The sequence below is a fragment of the Jaculus jaculus genome, chromosome 14 (genome assembly GCF_020740685.1).
Source record: "Jaculus jaculus isolate mJacJac1 chromosome 14, mJacJac1.mat.Y.cur, whole genome shotgun sequence".
NCBI classification, from domain to species: domain Eukaryota; kingdom Metazoa; phylum Chordata; class Mammalia; order Rodentia; family Dipodidae; genus Jaculus; species Jaculus jaculus.
In genome coordinates, this window is record NC_059115.1 from 19,213,572 (window position 1) to 19,221,119 (window position 7,548).

At 43.8% G+C, this 7,548-nt stretch overlaps 1 non-coding gene across 1 annotated transcript; it reads left to right on the top strand.

Moving 5' to 3' along the window:
• The first annotated feature begins 4,850 nt into the window (after nucleotides 1-4,850).
• LOC123454977 lies at nucleotides 4,851-4,955 on the top strand. The gene has a single exon (XR_006633613.1). It is a non-coding gene; the product is annotated as a small nucleolar RNA U13 (small nucleolar RNA).
• Nucleotides 4,956-7,548: the final 2,593 nt, after the last annotated feature.

Consider the following 7,548-nt stretch of genomic DNA (forward strand, 5'->3'; position numbering starts at 1 on the left):
CGGGGTCCTTAGGCTTCACAGGCAAGCGCTTAACCGCTAAGCCATCTCTCCAGCCCAAATTTAGCAAATCTCTTACAGGGCTGGAGAGATGGCTTAGTGCTTAAGGCACTTGCCTGCAAAACCTAATGACCTGAGTTTGATTCCCTGATACCCATGTAAAGCCAGGTGCACAAAGTGGCGCATGTGTCTGGAATTTGTTTGCAGTGGCTGGAGGCCCTGGTGCACCCATTCTCTCTGTCTCTTTTCTCTCAATCTTTCTCTGCTTGCAAATGAATAAATAAATTTTTCTTTTTTAAAAAAAAAAAGGCAATCTGGGCTGGAGAGATGGCTTAGCAGTTAAGACGCTTGCCTGTGAAGCCTAAGGACCCAGGTTCAATTTTCCAGGTCCCACGCAAGCCAGTTGCACAAGGTGGCACATGCATCTGGAGTTTGTTTGCAGTGTCTAGAGGCCCTGGTATACCCATTCTTTCTCTCTCTCTCACAAATAAAAATAAAATAAATTAATTTTAAAAAAGAAAATCTGAGGCTGGAGATTTGGCTTTGTGCTTAATCCATTTGCCTGTGAAGCCTAAGGACCCAGGTTTGATTCCCCAGTACCCATGTATGCCAGATTCACAAGGTGGCACATGCATTTGGAGTTTGTTTGCAGTGGCTAGAGGCCCTAGTGTGCTCATTCTCTCTCTCTATCTGCCTCTTTCTCAAATAAATAAATAAAAATATTTTTAAAAAGAAAATCTCTTACAGACATGACCAGACATTTGTTTTTATTGTGATTCTAAATCCTGTTGAGTTGACAACTGGAGATTAGCCATCACAGTTCCTATTTCTTTTCTTGAAATTTCATTAATTTTTTTGTATTTTTTTTTTTTACGAGAGAGAGAGAGGAAATTGGTGCCCAGGGCCTCCAGCTACTGAAATCGAACTCCAGACACTTGCACAACCTCATGCACATGTGAAACCTGTGAGCTTTCATCACTGTGTGGCTGGCTTATGTAGAACCTGGAGAGTCGAACACGGGTCCTTAGGCTTCACAGGCAAGCGCCTTAACAGCTAAGCCATCTCTCCAGCAATAATTTTTTAAAACATGTTTATTTATTTGCAATCAGAGAGCAAGAATGAGAGAGAGTGAGAATGGAATGGATACACCTGGGCCTCTTGCCACTGTAAATGAACTTCAGACACTTTGCACCACTTTTTGCATCTGGCTTTACATGGGTACTGGGGAAACAAACTTGGGTTTTCAGGCTTTGCAAGCAAGCACTTATTATCATTGAGCCATCTCCCTAGTCCTTGCTAGTTTTTTAAAAATTATTTATACTTATTTATTTGCAAGCAGAGAGAGAGAGAAAGAAGAGAAACAGAGAGAATGGGTGTGCTAGGGCCTCCAGCCACTACAAATGGACTCCAGATGCATGTGCCACTTTGTGCATCTGGCTTTATATGGGTACTGGGGAATTGAACTCGGGTCATTAGGCTTTGCAGGCAAGTACCTTAGGCACTGAGCCATCTCTCCAGCCTCTAGTTTTTACAGTTTCCTGGTATACTAGTTGTCAAGCAATACAATTATTTCTTTTGATAATTATGCTGCAAAGTAATTTTAAAAATTTTTTAAAAAATATTTTATTATTTATTTGAGAGAGAGAAAAAGAAAGAAAGAAAGCAAGAGAGAGAAGAAAGAAAGAAAATGGGCATGCCAGGGCCTCCAGCCACTGCAAAGGAACTCCAGATGCGTGCACCACTTTGTATATCTGGCTTCCATGGGTCCTGAGGAACTGAATCTGGGTCATTTGGCTTTGGCAGAAAAGCGCCTTAACCAATAAGCCATCTCTCCAGCCCTTACAAGGTAATTTAACAAAGCCTTAAACTGGCCACCACTCTTACTTCCACTTAGACTGTAGATAGATAACAGAGTTTAATTCCACACATGGTCAGTGCTGCGTTTCCATTCTATCGGTCACAACACAAGAGGTGCCATGATTACTGCTTTTGCTCCTTTTGCATGACCATGGTTTGTTTAAATTCATTTGCATATCTACTTTGCTTTTTATTTCATATTGCATCTCAGATATTCTGCCTGGAATCACTTTTTTGTGTGTGCGTGTGTAAGGTGGTGTGTGTAGGTGTGGTGTTTGGCCACGTGGTGCCCCTGGCACTCTCCTGTCACAGAGTTTGTTGGCCTGCAGCAGCTGGAGTGGCACATCAGGTGTCATGGAACGTCAGGCATCTGACTCCATTTCATATATACGAAGTTTCCTCTTGTCACTGCAAACCCACTCCAGATGCATGTGTCACATTGTGCATCTGGCTTTACGTGGGTGGCTGGGGAACTTAACCTGGGCTGTCAGGCATTGCAGGTAAGTTCCTTTAACCACTGGGCAATCTCTCCAGCCCCAGTTATTTGAGCTAGAGTCTCTTTTTTACTTTTTTTTTTTTTTAATTTTTATTTATTTATTTGAGAGCGACAGACACAGAGAGAAAGACAGATAGAGGAAGAGAGAGAATGGGCGCGCCAGGGCTTCCAGCCTCTGCAAACGAACTCCAGACGCGTGCGCCCCCTTGTGCATCTGGCTAACGTGGGACCTGGGGAACCGAGCCTCGAACCGGGGTCCTTAGGCTTCACAGGCAAGCGCTTAACCGCTACGCCATCTCTCCAGCCCAGAGGGTCTCTTTTTTTTTAATTAATTATTTATTTATTTGAGAGCGACAGACACAGAGAGAAAGACAGATAGAGGGAGAGAGAGAGAATGGGCGCGCCAGGGCTTCAGCCTCTGCAAACGAACTCCAGACGCGTGCGCCCCCTTGTGCATCTGGCTAACGTGGGACCTGGGGAACCGAGCCTCGAACCGGGGTCCTTAGGCTTCACAGGCAAGCGCTTAACCGCTAAGCCATCTCTCCAGCCCGAGCTAGAGTCTCTTACTGATCCTGGAGCTTGCCAGTGTTTGTGTGTGTGTCTGTAGAAAGAGAGAGAGAAGGTTCCAACAATTCTAGAGTCATTGTTCCTCTATGCTACTGAAGTTACAGATGCAGGTGGCCTCACCCAACTGTTTAAATACTGGGCGTGGTAGTTTGAATGTAAGTCTCCCATAGTTTCAGGTGTTTTACTGAAACATGTTTAAAAAAAAGTGAGCCAGGTGTGGTGGTACATGCCTTTAATCCAGCACTTAGAAGGCAGAGGTAGGAGGATCACCGTGAGTTCAAGGCCACTCTGAGACTACATAGTGAATTCCAAGTCAGTCTGGGCAAGAGTGAGACTCTACCTTGAAAAACCAAAGATAAAAAAAAAAAAAAAAGCTTGTAACTTGGGGGCTGGAGAGATTTCTTAGTGGTTAAGGTGCTTACTTGAGAAGCCTAACAACCTAGGTTTGATTCCCCATTACCCACTTAAGCCAGATGCAGAAGGCGGTGCATGTGTCTGGAGTTCTTTTACAGTGGCTGGAGGCCCTGGTGTGCCCATTTTCTATGTGCCTTTTCTCTTTGAAAGGAAGGAAGGGAGAAAGGAGGAAAGAAGGAGAGTGAAAGAGAAGGAAAGAATAAAGAAAAAACAAAAACCTTGTAACTTGGATCTCCAGCTGCCTGGCTGGAGGAGGTGTCACTGGGGTGGATCCTGGGGTCAAGCGCTAAGGTATGTTTGGGGTGGATCTGAACTCCAGCCAAAAGTATGCTGAGCAGCGGGGCCCCTGCTGCCTGCCGTCTGTCTGTGCTTGAAACTTTCTGGTGTGTGCGCCGGTGCTGGCGTTTTGCTTGTTGTAGTTTCTGTGTTTGGATGTATGAATGGGAACCAGCTTCTTCCACCATAGATGCAACTGCCCCCTGGATCTGTAAGCTTGAGATAAACCCCTTCCTCCCATAAACTGTCTGGTGGTGGTTCATCCCAGCAATGTGAAGCTGTCACAACACTGGGGATCAAATTCAAGGTTGTTTTGCAGGCCTCCTCAAGCCCTCACGCTTGCGCAGGAAGTACTCTTGACCGTTGAGCTATCTTTCCAGTCCGGGAAACATGTTTTCTGCGTCAATTGTATCCTTTAGAACAAAGCTTCTTTTTTTTTTTTTCATGTGTGTTTGTGATTAAGTCTCATTGTTAGACCCGGGATGGTGGAGCCTTTGGGGTGTGGAGGTGTGTCAGTGGGGAGCAGGCATTGAGGCTTATTAGCCCAGCCCTCCTGGGTACAGCTTGCTCACGCTTGTCACTTCCGCCCTGCTGTTGTGACAAGATGTGACACCCTGGCTGTGTGCTCTGCCATGCTTTCCCTGTCGGGATGAAACACGCCCTTGAAACTATAAATTGCTTCCTTACAAGAGCTGCTTCTGGTCTAGTGTTTTGACCCACCACAAGAAGGTAACTGCTACAGTGGCCATGCCCAGCTATTTACGTGGCTTCTGGAGAGTCAACTCGCAGCAAAGCAGACCTCTCAGGCCCTCCCAGTGCACAGCAAGCACTTCCTGCTGAGCCATCTCTCCACACCCTATCTCTGCCCTTCTTGATCTGGGTACTTCGTATCCTTGGTGATACATGACTGGGTGCTACTGTCTTTGAAAGAAATACATTTGTAATGAATGTTTTGAGGTGTTTAGCAAAATTTTTTCCACAAAAGTGTGTGTGTGTGTGTTCTATTTGTCAAGATTTTAAAAACACTTCCAGTCTGGGGGCTGGAAAGATGGCACAGTCATTAAAAGTGCATACTTGAAAAACCTGATGGCATGGGTTCAATTCCTCAGTACCCATGTAAAGCCAGCTGCACAAATGGGCGCATGTGTAGGGAGTCTGTTTACAGCAGCATGGAGGTCCTGGTGTGCTCATACTCTCTCTCTCTAATAAATAAATAAAATATGTTTTAAAAAACTGTAGCTGGATCCTTTTATTGGTTCATAAGCGTGATGATTGGGTGTTCACGCTCTTGCGTGACGTGTGCCTCCCACTAAACCTTGTTACACTCTGGCACATAACCCGTCTGACGTGAAAAAATAAAAAATAAAAAAAATAAAAAACTGTAGCTGGGCATGGTAGCACATGCCTTTAATCCCAGTACTTTGAAGGCAGAGATAGGAGGCTCACCGTGAGTTTGAGGCCACCCTGAGACTACATAGTTAATTCCAAGGTAGCCTGGACTGGAGTGAGACCCTACTTCGAAAAACCAAAAACAGTAATAAATAAATAAATAAACACTTGCAGTCTGGAGCTTTAAATTCCCAACTTCAGGTCTTTCTGACCATGCAAAAATAGGTTGCCAAGTTACAAGCAAGTAGCAGTTTGCTTTTTGTCTCCTTTATCCTGAAGTTACAACAATAGCATCCTCAGTTTAAAATATTTTTATTTACTTGCAGCAGAGAGAGAGAGGTAGAGAGAGAGAATGGGTGCCCCAGAGCCTCATGAACTACAAATGCATGTGCCATGTTGCTCATCTGGCTTTACATGGGTACTGGGGAATGGAATTCTAGCAGACAGACATTGCAAACAAGGGCCTTTAACTGCTGATCCATTTCCCCAGCCCAGCATCCTCAGTTTAATGAGACTTCCCTGCTGTGGATAAGGACAGAATTTTTTTTTGACAATTTCCATAAGTGTAGACAATAACCAATGGTAATTCTCTCCCTCCCCCACCCACTTTCCCCTTTGAAACTCCACTCTCCATCATATCCCCACCCTCTCTCAATCAGTCTCTAATTATTTTGATGTCAGGTGTGATAGAGACATTTCAGTGCTGAGCACTCCTCTGTTACTTCTTCTTAGCACCATGGTGCCTTCTGAGTCATCCCAAGGACACCATCATATGAAAAGAGAAGCTTCTCTCAACAAAAATGAGAGTAGCATTAATATAAGGGTATGAACATTAAGAGAAGTGCTTACTGGGTAGTTTGATGAGCATAGTATATACATTTAGCTACACAGAAGCAGACTTTACACCCCTAGGGCTCATGACTACCCATGTTTTAAGTTTTCAGTATCAGGGATATATTTCCTCCCATGGAGCAAGCCTCCAGTCTAATTAGAGGGCAGTTGGTTTCCCCCATAACAGATATGCCCCTATTGCCCCTGTTGGCTCATTTGGCCTTGCTGGCCAAATTTAAGGCTTGCAATGTCCAATGTTGAGTACCTTCACTGGTGATTTCGCTCTCCCATTGAGCTGCATGCAGAGTGGCTTCTTCCAGCTTGCTGTCAGTTGGTCTACATGGTGGAGGTTCTCAGCTTAGTTCCAGCAGGGTTTCTCAGTGACCTTACAGCCCAAGTATGTGGAATCTTCAGCAATAGGGTCTTACCATCTATTCCTGGTGGGAAACCAAGGGCCTCAGCAATGGCTTCTAATGTTTGGGGGGCATCAGGGACCTCCTTGGCCAACAACTCACTGGAAGGTATCCCATCCCTAGCACTGAAAATTTTCTAGCAACAATCTACAGTTCCTGAGTGTTCCATTGTCCAAAAAAGTAGGATTTCATATGATTTATTTATATCTTCTTAGATTTTGATTAGCCCTCCCTCTACCCTTCCTTTATTCAATCTCTTCCCCTGACCTCACTTAGGCCTTTTCATCCCCATTAATCTGTTCTACTTACATATATACAATACTATTGTATTAAGTCCCTCTCCCTCCCTTTCTATTCCCTTTATATCCCCTTTCTAGCTTACTTGCCTCTGCTACTGAGTTTTATTCCTACTCACATAGAAGTCCAATCATTTGTAGCTAGGATCTACATATGAGTGAGAACATGTGATGTTTGGCTTTCTGTGCCTGGGTCACCTCATTAAATATAATCCTTTCCAGATCCATCCAATTTCCTGAAAATTTCATAATTTCATTTTTTCTTTACCACTAGAGTAAAACTCCATTGTATATGTGCCACATATTCATTATCCACTCATCAGTTAAGGGACATCTAGCCTGGTTCCATTTCCTAGCTATTGTGAATAGAGTGGCAATAAACATGGCTGAGCAAGTATCTCTAAGGTAGTGAGATGAGTCCTTAGGATATATGCCTAGGAGTGCTATAGCTGGGTCATATGGTAGAACTATTTTTAGCTGTCTCAGGAACCTCCACACTGATTTCCACAATGGCTGTACCAGATTACATGCCCACCAGCAGTGTAGAAGGGTTCCCCTCTTATCACATCCTCGCCAACAATTATGTTCATTTGTTTTCAGGATAGTAGCCATTCTGACAGGAGATGGAATCTCAATGTAGTTTTAATCTGAATTTCCCTGATGGCTAGGGATGTAGAAGTTTTTTAAAAATGCTTATATGCCATCTGTATTTTGTCTTTTGAGAACACTCTATTTAGTTCCATAGCCCACTTTTTAATTGGGTTGTTTGATTTCTTATTGTTTTTGACTTCTTTGTATATTTTGGATATTAATCCAGTGTCAAATGTATAGCTGCAAAGATTTTCTTCCATTCTGTAAGTTGCCTCTTTGCTCTATTCACAGTGTCCTTTGCTATACAAAAGCTTTGTAATTTCATGAGGACCCAGCTACTGATTAGTGGTTTTGTCTGAGCAATTGGGGTTATATTCAGAAAGTCTTTGCCAAGACCAATATGTTGAAGGGATTCCCCTAC